The sequence below is a fragment of the Fukomys damarensis genome, unplaced genomic scaffold, assembly GCF_012274545.1.
Source record: "Fukomys damarensis isolate Sample0158 unplaced genomic scaffold, DMR_v1.0_HiC HiC_scaffold_37, whole genome shotgun sequence".
Lineage (NCBI taxonomy): Eukaryota > Metazoa > Chordata > Mammalia > Rodentia > Bathyergidae > Fukomys > Fukomys damarensis.
The window spans coordinates 63,868,124-63,879,676 of NW_022900949.1; the positions used below are offsets into that span (position 1 = coordinate 63,868,124).

Here is an 11,553-nt window from a genome sequence, read left to right on the forward strand (position 1 = left end):
AAAAAAAAAAAAAAAAAAAACAAACAAAAAAACCTATCAATGAAAAGCTTTAAATCATGAATTTTAAAATTCTTTCAGAAAATAAAATGCTAAATGAAATATATCTGTGTACCCACGGTACCTCTGTTTGAAGGACAAGTAATGTGAAATGGGCTATCATTAGACTGTGCTATTTCTCTGTATAATGAAACAATTTTAATTCCAATTTTGTAGATAAGCAAAATGAAATGCCGACAGCTAAAATGACTTAATTAAGAACACATAACAGGAACACAGGATGTGGACAAAACTTACATCCTAAAAGTTACTTAGTGGAAAAAATAAGCAGTAAGTTTTCAACAGATCATGTCTTAATTATTCATAACAGTTGTATTTCTTTGAAGTAAACTTTACAATGTAACAGTCCTTTCGCACATTTCTTTTGCTAAAAGTTAACTCTATTACAATCTTCTAATTTTTAACCTATATTTTATCTAAATACATCAACAAGAGATCAAAGTGACATTATAAAGATGCACAAAAGAAACTAGGTTAGGTGAGAAAAAACGGGACAAGAAAAATGCTAACAAATTGAGTTTATACAAAGAGGTCCTTTAATTACAAATGAAAATCAAACTTGGTTCTTGATTTCTACCAGTGAAGTAGAAAAGGGAAACATTTCACAGCATGCATATGAAAAACGAACATATATTCCCGAGTAGGATTATCCATGGTAGCTGTTCTGTAGTACTGTGGTGTCGATTCAGTTCTCTGACACACCTGGCCATGTAGATTTCGGACTTCTTCTGTAAGTGAAATTTAAAGGGATGCCAAAAACGCTTCCAGTGCATAATCCTGAAATGTTACCTTCCTACTTGACTTACTGTTTGTATAGATTATTCATGAATCTAATCTAAAAAGTCACGCATCACTTCGCAAGTAGGACATATAAGTGATTTCTAGTAAGTGGATGTCTAGGTGATTTCTGTTAACATCATAAAGTGAATTTGCACAAGCTAAGATGCCTAGGGATGGCCATGATGTCACTGGATGATATAATTTCATAGGATATAGATGTGAATATGTTGGATATAAGAACCGTCATTGACGGAAACATTATTGTGCTGCACATGATTGTATGACCGAACATTAGGAAATCCTGCAAACTGAGAAGTTCGAATTGATTTTTTTTAAAGTGAAAGTTCGGTAACATTGAAAATTACACATAAGCATGAAAACTATGAAAACAAAACTCAGTAACTCAGCACTTAATAGCAAACATGTCACAGAAGTAAAAGATCATTAAACACGGGTATCGAAGAGATCGGCAAAAAAGGATGTGGGAGATTGGTTTGGTTTTAATAATTTTGAGTTATTAATTTGAGGATTGTCAAATCTACGCAAGGATTCCTGTTAAATTTATACAGTTGCATAAATTTAATTTTAGAACCCTCCCATCACCACACCAACTTCCCCGGCACTATTAACAACCAATCTGTGCTTCACCCTAGACCCAGGCAGCCAGTGTCCTGCTTTCCATCTCTAGAATTATGGTTTCGTCTTTTCTGGAAATTTAATGTAAGTGGAACTATAAAATATGTAGGTTTTTTGTTCTGGCTTATTTCAGCTATCACAATGCTTTTGCAGTTCAACCATATCACTGTACATGTAAGTATTTTGTTTCTTTTTATTACTGTGTAAATTGTACTTGATAGCTATATCCCATTTTGTTTATTCACTTGTCGATAAGCATTTGGGCTGTTTCTATGTAGCGGCTATTATAAATAAGGTTGTAATAACAGTCACATAAAAGTCCTTATGAGGATACGTGTCTTCATTTCTTTTAGGTAATTCTTAAGTGTGGGAGAGTGGAGCTGTATAGAAACTATACATATAACTGTTCATAAAACTTGGCAAATTGTTTTCCAAAACGGCTTACTTTTTGACCTGGGGTGCACTGATATTTACATTCCTGCCAGCAATGTATTTCTCCATACCCTCATTATTACTTGGTAGAGTCTATTATTTTTATTATAGCCCATGGTAATTTATCTTATGAGAAACTAATTAATTAACTAGTTTGAATGTGTTAAGGGATATCCAGACATTTGACAAGGCATGATTTCTGGACGTGTGTGGGATGGTGTTTCTGGGAGAGGCGTTTGAATCAGTGGACTAAGAAGACTGCCCTCACAAATAGGTGCATCATTTAATCCACTGAGTTCCAGGCAAGAAAGGTCAATTTTCTGCCTCTTTTGGGAGATGGGGACATCCATTCCTTCTGCCCTGCTATATGGAGTTTCAGGCTCTGGGACTTATAACATTGGTTTTCCTGGTTCTCTGGATTTTGGACACAGACTGAAAGTCACACCACAGTCTCTCCCTGTTCTCCAGCTAGAAGACATTTTGGCCTTCAGAATCTCGTGAGCCAATTCTGCTCTCACATATTATATTCTATTATTTCCTCTTCCATATTATCTTATGTTATATACGGTCTTTTTGTTCTGCTTCTCTGGATAACCCTGACTAATACACCTTTCTAGAGGGTGTGGGTTGGGGACATTTTATGTAGAAATAGGATCACAATAAGTAACCACCACCCTCCCTACCCCCAATATCCTTTTCTGAACGATTTTAATGACAATTTTGGGAATTAAGGGTTTGTGCAAACTCTCCTCTTATGGTCTTTTTAATTTTTCATTTTCTTGTAATCTATTAATTTGTATCATTTTGAGCTTCATAACAAAACAAAAGCCATGCTGCCATCCTGCTGTTGAGCAGATAAAGGAAGAGGCTCTCATTACAGAGGAATCTTTCTACATCTCTCACTCCAAAACCTTAAGTACACAATCAGGGTCTTTTTACCAGCCTGAGCTAGAGTTCATATCCAGCCTGTTTACAAACATAATTTTATAGCTTTGGACTCCCAGTAACCATACTAGACATTGCGTCCCCCCTTTTAGGGCTTAATTCAGTTTATCTCTTTTCTATACCTAGAATATACATATAAAACTGCACAATTGATCATAAATTCTCCAGAAGGTAAAAAAACGTGTGTACGTGTGTATATATCCATATATAATGAATATATAAAAATATATCATAGAATCAACTCCTGTTCTTGGATAGAGTTTGATTGACAGGTATTGATTTTGGACTGGAAATTATTTTAAGGAAAGCAAACTACATGCTTGTCTTGAGAATAGTCTCAAGGAAGTCACCCAAGCAAATTTACACATGCCATATTTAAATTAACAAAGATTTGCCTCAGCAGTCCTCTTACTAAGATCCCTGCTGTGTTCTTATTGACTAAAGGATTTTTTCAAACTTAATTACATAATGAAATAGCCCCATCTCCTACTCTGAAAAAAAGTCAGCTTGCACTCCTCAAAAACCCTAAATATAGAAATTCCACTTGGCTCAGCTATACCTTTTCTGGGTATCTTCCTGAAGGAATTAAAAGTCACATCATAGTGATAAATGCACACCCATTTTTATAGCATCACAATTTGTACTAGCTACATTATGAAGCAGCCTGTATCCCCACCAACAGATGAGTGGTTAAAAAAAGTTTATCTATCTATCTATCTATCTATCTATCTATCTATCTATCTATCTATCTATCTATAAAATAAAGCCAAAAAGAAGGATAAACTTGAGTCATTTGTTAGAAATATGATGCAATTAGACCCCACAGAATATCACATAGTTTCTCTTAAATGAAAACCCAAGATATAAATAATTTAAAGATCAAAGTAAAATAAGGAAGACAGACTTTGTAGAGATGGGGAGATGAAAAAGGGAGGAAGAAATAAAAAGAAGAGAGTAAGGGAAGGGAAGGTAAAAAGGATCAAGATACAATATGTACATGTACCAACACCTCACAATGAGTATATTATATTCATTATGCATTGCAAGCATATACTAAAAACATTTTTACAAAAGTTACCCTGCTGTCCTTTTGCTGAGCCCTTGAACCTCCACAACTGTGAGCTAAATAATATTTACAGAGTTACTCAGCCTCAGATATTCCAAGATAGTGAAGGAAAATGGATTCAATTCCTACTGTATTTTCATATACTAAAATCACTCAGAAATTTGCTCTCTGTTACTAGTAAAGCAGATGGTTTGGGGGGCCTAAGAGACATTTCCTTCACCCAGATTTAAGGATTGTAACTCTCAGGCCCCTCTCACGTCTCTTAGCTCTACTTTCTGGTGGGTTGAGAGCCACTGCCTTTTCTGACTGTGCTTGCAGGCACAGAACCTCAAAAGTTCGAAAGACTCCTGGTCCCCGGGGAGGGGTTGAGCACAGGTTCTGGAGCCACCGTGTGCACTGGATTCCAGCCCAAGTCTGTCCAGCCGGCAGAAATGTAAATCCAGTGTTGTAGCGCACGCCTGTGGTCCCAGCTATGCACGAGGCTGAGAGAGGAGTACTACTTGAGCGCAAGAGGTGGTAACCAGCCTAAGCTGAGAGTTGAGGGGAAGATAAAGAGAAAAAAGAGGGAGAGGGCAAAGAAGGAGGAGGAAGAGGATGATGATGGTGAGGATAATAATAATGGTACTTATCCCCTAGGTTCCTTGTGATTTCCTAATGTACTAATAGACAATACACAATATACGACCGTACAATGTACAAGAAACATGTGAAGACTTAAAGTGGTACCAGGCGCAACAACATTCGATGTCTTATGTATTATTATTCTATTCTAATTTTATTTTACCTTATTAGCCTATTGTTATTTTTCTGTAACCCATTATTACACTTGCTTCATGTCTTAGTCTGTTTTGTGCTACTGTAAAAAACTGCCCCCAAGACTGGATAACATAAAAAACAGAAATTTACTTCCTCACCGTTCTGGAGGCTGGGAAGTCTAAGATCACAGCACTAGCATCTGCTGAGGGACCGCCTGCTGCTTTCTCACAAAGCAGAAGGTGGAAAGGCAGAGAGAGACTCAATTCCCTCAGTCAAGTTCCTTTATTAGAGTACCCAATTCTGTTCATAAAGGAGGAGCCCTCATGGCCTAATCACTTACACACCCCACCTCTTAATACACACTGGCAAATTTGGAGAGGATACATTCAAACTGTAGCACTTTGAGAGACCCACTTAACATTCCTCATATCCTTGTATATTACAAATCTCAAATTAGTAAAAAAAAAAAAAATAACAGTTTAACAGCAAACACTGGTGTGTGTATATCTGCGTGTTTTAACTCTGCAATAATTGTCTTAAAAGAATTATAGAAAGGCAAGTTAGTTCTCTACTGCTGTCGTAATAAGTTACCACAAGCTCAGTGACCTAAAACAAGACTAATCTATTATGTTTTGGTCTGGGGGTCAAAAATGTAAGAAGGGTCAGCAGAGCAGTGTTTTTTCTGGATGCTCTAGAGACAACCACGTCTTCTGCTTTCTGACCTCTAGAGGCAGCAAGTGTTCACTGGGTTGTAACTGCGCCACTGCAATCCCTGCTTCTGTTCTCACATTTCCTTCTTATGATTCTGACACTCCATTCTCTTCCTCCTATCAGCCATCCATCCATCTATCTATCTATCTATTATCTATCTATCTATCTATCTATTTTTGGTACTAGCAATTGAATGCCAGGTCTGAGCCATGTTCTCACCTGTTTTATTTTTATTTTGGAAACACGGTCCCATTAAAGTAATTCAGTTGTCCAGGCTGGGCATAGACTTGTGATCTTCCTGCTTCAGTCTTCCAAAGTGCTGGAATGCTGGGCATCACCACACTCAGCTTTTCCCTTCCACTTATAAGGATCCTTGTGATCATGCAAGGCGACCAAAGTCATTCAGGCAATCTTCCTGTTCCAAAATCTTACTCCCCTCTTTAAAGGCTCTTTTGTCATATACTATACAAATTCTAGGAATTGGACATGGACATCTTTGGAAGGCAATTATGCACCTCCTAAATAGAGCATTGATGACCTCTTCACCTCAGTTAGACAAGTGGGGCACAGCCACTGGTTATTCTGCTGCTCTTCAGGGACACTTGGTGACATCCAGAGACATTTTTTGGTTGACACAGCCAGAAGAGCTGTGCCTGCATATCTAATGGGTAGAGACCATGGATGTTGCTAAATATCCTATAGTGTCAGCTTCTATAAGAAAGAATTATGCAGCCTAAAAAGTCTGCTGTAATGACATTGGGAAACTCTGATTTAAAGCATAACATTTCTTGAAATTTTCTGAGTTATGAAGGTATATTGCAATAGAAGTCAGTTTCAGGATTTAGATTCACATAGAGAAGTCTGAAATATCACATACAACCTCTGCAACTCTAGGTTTTTGACAATTATAAGTGGTAAGTAATGAATACTTTAATAGTAGAGCTTAGAGCTCTGAATTAAATTGTTATTTGTTAAGTACTGTTTGCTCTATTCTAGGTCTGATCAATCTGATGTATTTGCTATATATAAGCAAGTTAATGTATGTGTTATAAGAATAATTGTATGCATTTTATGAATACTTAAACTATACATGCTCAGATTTTAAATATACAACACCCGAAAGATTTCAAGATAATCCAAAGCTTTCTGCAGCATTTTGTTTTTGCATTTGACTTCTATTTCTTAACTTCAAACAATCAAAGAGAAAAGCACATGTGCCATGACTTTAGGCACACGTACTTCCTCTAAGAGACAGATTCAAGTTGGATCTACCTTTCACCTCAGCTAAGCACCTTGGGTATCAACATTTACTTTTGAAAAATTCTGCAGGATTTCTGTGCTCAAGGTTGAACTCTCCCAACCTTTTATCCTGATTGTAGAATTGCTAGTAGGATAGTTTATGGTTTTTAAAACATATTTCTTTCCATCTTTACTTTCCTTTCTATCTACTCTATTCTTCTTTGTTACTTATTTCTAAGATTTTTTCTTAGTGTTTTCCTAATTTGCAGCAACTTATAAAAGTATTTGTATTTTCTGTGGTGAAAAGATTTCTAACCAGCCAAAGTTGATGCTTGTACGTGTATAGGGGAGGAAAAAAAAGTAACTATGAATACAAAAATATTCTAACAGCTTGTAAACTAATAGAATAGACAGTTATACTACAACTTTGTTTACCACTGATTTCTACTGTAAACATTTCTCTTCCAAGGTATAGTTCTGCAATGTGTTTTATACTTAGTATGATTTTTAAACTACCATTAAGGGGAGCAGGAAAAATACATTTTCATGAGTTAGCTCTTTTTTTTTTTGGTACCAGAGATTGAACTCGGGTCCTTGTGCTTGCGAGGCAGGTGGCAGAACCACTGAGCTAAATCCGTGGACCTTTCATGAGTTAAGAATTGCCAAGTATCATTAAAACCATATCCCTACATATTAAGTACCAACTAAGGATTGAAGCTTTAAATGTCACCTTGCTCCTCAAGGTAGGCATCATTGTAGGGACTTGCCAGAGCTCCAGCCAAATCACCATAGAAGTTTACCAAAATGTACCTCCCTAGTCAAATAATCTGATTTTTTAAAGATGTAACCAAAAAATCAAGAAAGAGAAAGAAGGATGAGAAAGAGAGAGTCTAGACACCAAGAGACTTCAGAGACATGTTGAGTGTAGTAAGGGTAGAAGCATGGTCATTAGAGATGCCAGTGCCTCAGTGAGGGTTTCTCAGAATAGACAGGCTTGAATGGCGTGGCTGGCAAACTGAAAACTAGGAGTAGAAAACTTTGGGGAGGATGTAATTGGTAACTTTGACAAAGTGAGCATAAAATAACTTTTGTACAATGACCCTGGACATCTCTGAGGTGAACTATCTGTGCAGTCATTTCTCCCAGAGAAGACATGTCTTTGGGAGAAAGCCCTTGCATTTGAGACTACACACAGTAACACTAAGTATCAAACAGTGGAAACTGACTCAGGTCTTCAAGCCTACCACGTCACGTTTCAGGGAGTCTGGGCCTCACACCTTATATCCAGAGCAAACTACCAGCCAAAAAGCAATACAGAAAGGCAAGGGGCACACATTCAGGACACAGACTACAACCTCGGACTCCTGGGCATTTCCCAGTCATTCATTATGTAGCAAAGTGTAGGGAATGACAGAAACCCAGATAAGAATATCCGTCAGAAAATGCCAAAGGGGCAGAAAAAATGTATTCACATTCCGGGATGCTGCACTCAGCTACCACCTTTCTTCTCCTTGAAGAACAAATGTGCTTGTCATTTTTGACACCACACTAATCGATCTGCCTTATATAGCTCCACATGCTTTTCTGTTTCCCTTTCTTTTATTTTCATTGTACCAAATTGATGACATTATCTTAAATTCAGCACAAGTACTTCTCCTCTCCTTTTGGGTGCTCAGGGGCTCCCACGGCTTCCACTATCACCCACAAGCTAGCAGATCCTTACCCCAATTCCAGCTTCTTACACATCACCTTCACTTTCTGCTATCAGTACTTGAATATTACTCCCAGCCTGGACAAAACACACCCAAATTCACCTTCTACCTTCTTTGTTTTATTTTTTTATGGCGTGCCACTGTGCTCCTCAAACTCCTGGATTTTTTTTTCTCTCATGGAGTTCATTGGTACATTTTAGGTATACAGTACAATTACATTCATAATGGGGATCTTGTACCTTTACATGACAGGTCTTGGTACTCATTTTTTCCCCTTGTCCCTCCCCTCCCTTCACCCCCCCTTCCCTCCCCATTTACAAACACTTTATTTCCATTTTTTCATTTTCTTATATATTTTTCCCTTATTTCCTTTTATGTTCTATGAGCTAGTATGTGGTCTATTTTGAAGAATGACCCTTGTGCAGCCGAAAAGAATGTACATTCTGATTTTGTGGGGTGGAGCACTCTGTAGACGTCTGTCTGTTAAGTCCATTTGTTCAAAAGCTTGGTTCAGGTCTAGTATTTCGTTGTTGATTCTTTGTCTCGATGATCTATTTGTGATAGTGGGGTATTCAGGTCCCCCACTACAATTGTACAACCATCCTCAGTGGAGGAAAGATAGCCTCTTTAATGAATTGTATTGGAAGTACTGAATTTCAACCTGCCAAAGTTTAAAACTAGACCCTCATCTTTCACCACGCACTAAACTAAAATCCAGGTGGAATAAAGATCTATTTAAAAAAATCCCCTGGATTTTTACACTGTGACATCCTTTTCTACTCACTCACGCCCTTGTTTCATGAAACACATCATGGAGTTTCTCCCTGCCTGTCATCCCAGCAGTGCTCTCCCTGTACCCGTGAGTAGGGCTCCTTGGCTGAATCCTGCCCCGCAGAAGCAGCTGCCACTTCCTGCCTCCCACACTGGTTGCTTCTCTCGCAGCCCCCCCAGGCTGGCTTTCCCGCAATTAATTGTCTCCCAACTTTTGCTTGGTCATTCCTCTGTTAGAAAAAAAAAGCTCTTTTTTCTTTACCACATTAAAGTTATATATGGATTTTCTTTTTTAAAATCTTATTGAATTTATTGGTACTTTTAAAGTATACGGTACAGTCACATTCATCATTGGGATCTTGTACCATTACACATGCATCTTGGTTTTTCTTTTTTCCCCATATCCCTACCCTCCCTTCACCCCCTCCACCCTTCCCTATTTACAAGACTTTGTTTCCATTTTTTCCTTTCATCATAATTTTTCTTGTCCCTTATTTCCTTTACCCTACCCTTGCCCACTTGCCCTACATCTTTAGCGATTTTCTTCCTATTTCACTTTATCAGTTATACAATTTTGATCTTATTTGCACTTTTAGTTTTTACATCAGAGAAACTACTTGGTACTTACACATGTGTGTCTTATTTATTTCATTTAAGAGTATGGCCTCAATATGCATCCATTTTCCTATGAATGACTCTAGTTTCTCATTCTTTATGGCCGAATAGTATTCCATTTTATAGAAAGACCACTTCTTCTTTATCCAGTCTCCAGCAGATGGGCAAGTTTGAGCTATTACAAGCTATGCCACTATGAACATGGGTGAGCATATGTCACCGTGGTATGATTCTTTTAATTCTTTTGGAAAGATTCCCAGCAGAGGGATGGCTGGGTCAAATGGAACCTCTAGTCCCAGCTCTTTGAGGTATCTCCATATTGACTTCTATAGTGGTTGCACCAGTCTGCTCTCCCACCAACAGTGGTGAAGGGTTCCTTTCTCCCCACATACCCGACAGCATTTGTTATTGTTTGATTTCTTGATAGCAGCCATTCTTTGTGGGGTGAGGTAGAATCTCAGTGTTGCTTTCATCAGCATCTCTCGAATGACCAGTGATGTGGAACATTTTTTCATAGATTTATTTGCTGCTTTTATTTCTTTGAGAAATGTCTGTTCATTTCAATGCCCATTTTTTAATTGGATCGTTATATTTGGGGGGGCCTGATTATTTTGAGTTCTTTATATATTCTAGATAATAGTCCTTTGTCTGAGGAGAAAAATTTCTCCCCACATTGTAAGTTGTCTCTTAGCTCTGTTGGTGGTTTCTTTTGCAGTGCAAAAGCTTTTTAATAAGATGAGATTCCAGTTATTGATTCTTTGTGCTAGTTCCTGTGCTACTGAGGATTTGTTCATAAAGTCTTTTCCTGTGTCAATGTCTTCAAGAGTTCTGCCTAACTTATCTTCCAGCAAGTTTAGAATATCTGTTTTAATATTTAGATCTTTAATCCACCTGGATTTTAGTTTAGTGCATGGTGAAAGATGAGGGTCTAGTTTTAATCTTTGGCAGGTTGAAATTCAGTATTTCCAATACAATTCATTAAAGAGGCTATCTTTCCTCCACTGAGGATGGTTGTACAATTGTAGTGGGGGACCTAAATACCCCACTATCACAAATAGACAGATCATCGAGACAAAGAATCAACAACGAAATACTAGAACTGAACCAAGCTTTTGAACAAATGAATTTAGACAGATGTCTATAGAGTGCTCCACCCCACAAAATCAGAATGTACATTCTTTTCGGCTGCACAAGGGTCATTCTTCAAAATAGACCACGTACTAGCTCATGTTTAAATACATGCAAAGGAATCAAAGTTATCCCATGTATATTATGAGACCACAGTGCAATTTATCTGTAGATCAATAGCATAAGAAACCGTAAGAACTCCACAAACACATGGAAATTGAACAACACTCTCCTGAACAATCAATGGGTCACAGAGGAAATTAAAGAAGAAACTAGACAGTTTTTACAAATAAACGATAATGCCAGAACAACATGCAGGAATCTATGGGACAATGTGTGTGGACTTTCAAGGCTTTCTATAATGTGCCCCTATTTATCAAGCTTCTACTTTTACTGTTTCTCCATAGCATGATCTGTTCCCATTGCTTTTTCTCCTTCTTCAGCATTCCCTCCTCTGCATTTGTCCTTCCAAATCTTAACCCACTTCAAGGCTCTGTCCAAATCTCAATCCCTACCACCCTTTCATGACTACATGTCACTCCCTTAATCTGTACCTCTTAAATAATTTAGTACTTAATGAAATACTCTCCATTCATGTGTTCATTTTCTTTCTCTAACTACATGACAAGCGCCATATAAATGAAAATATAATTCTTTACCACCTTACCATATATCCCAGGGCAAAAAATGAATTAATTTTCAGAA

The 11,553-nt window shown here is 37.6% G+C and overlaps 1 protein-coding gene across 4 annotated transcripts in view; it reads right to left on the bottom strand.

Moving 5' to 3' along the window:
- Mme (membrane metalloendopeptidase) overlaps positions 1–11,553 on the bottom strand; it is a 142,019-nt gene that overhangs the window by 67,993 nt on the left and 62,473 nt on the right. The window lies entirely within an intron of this gene.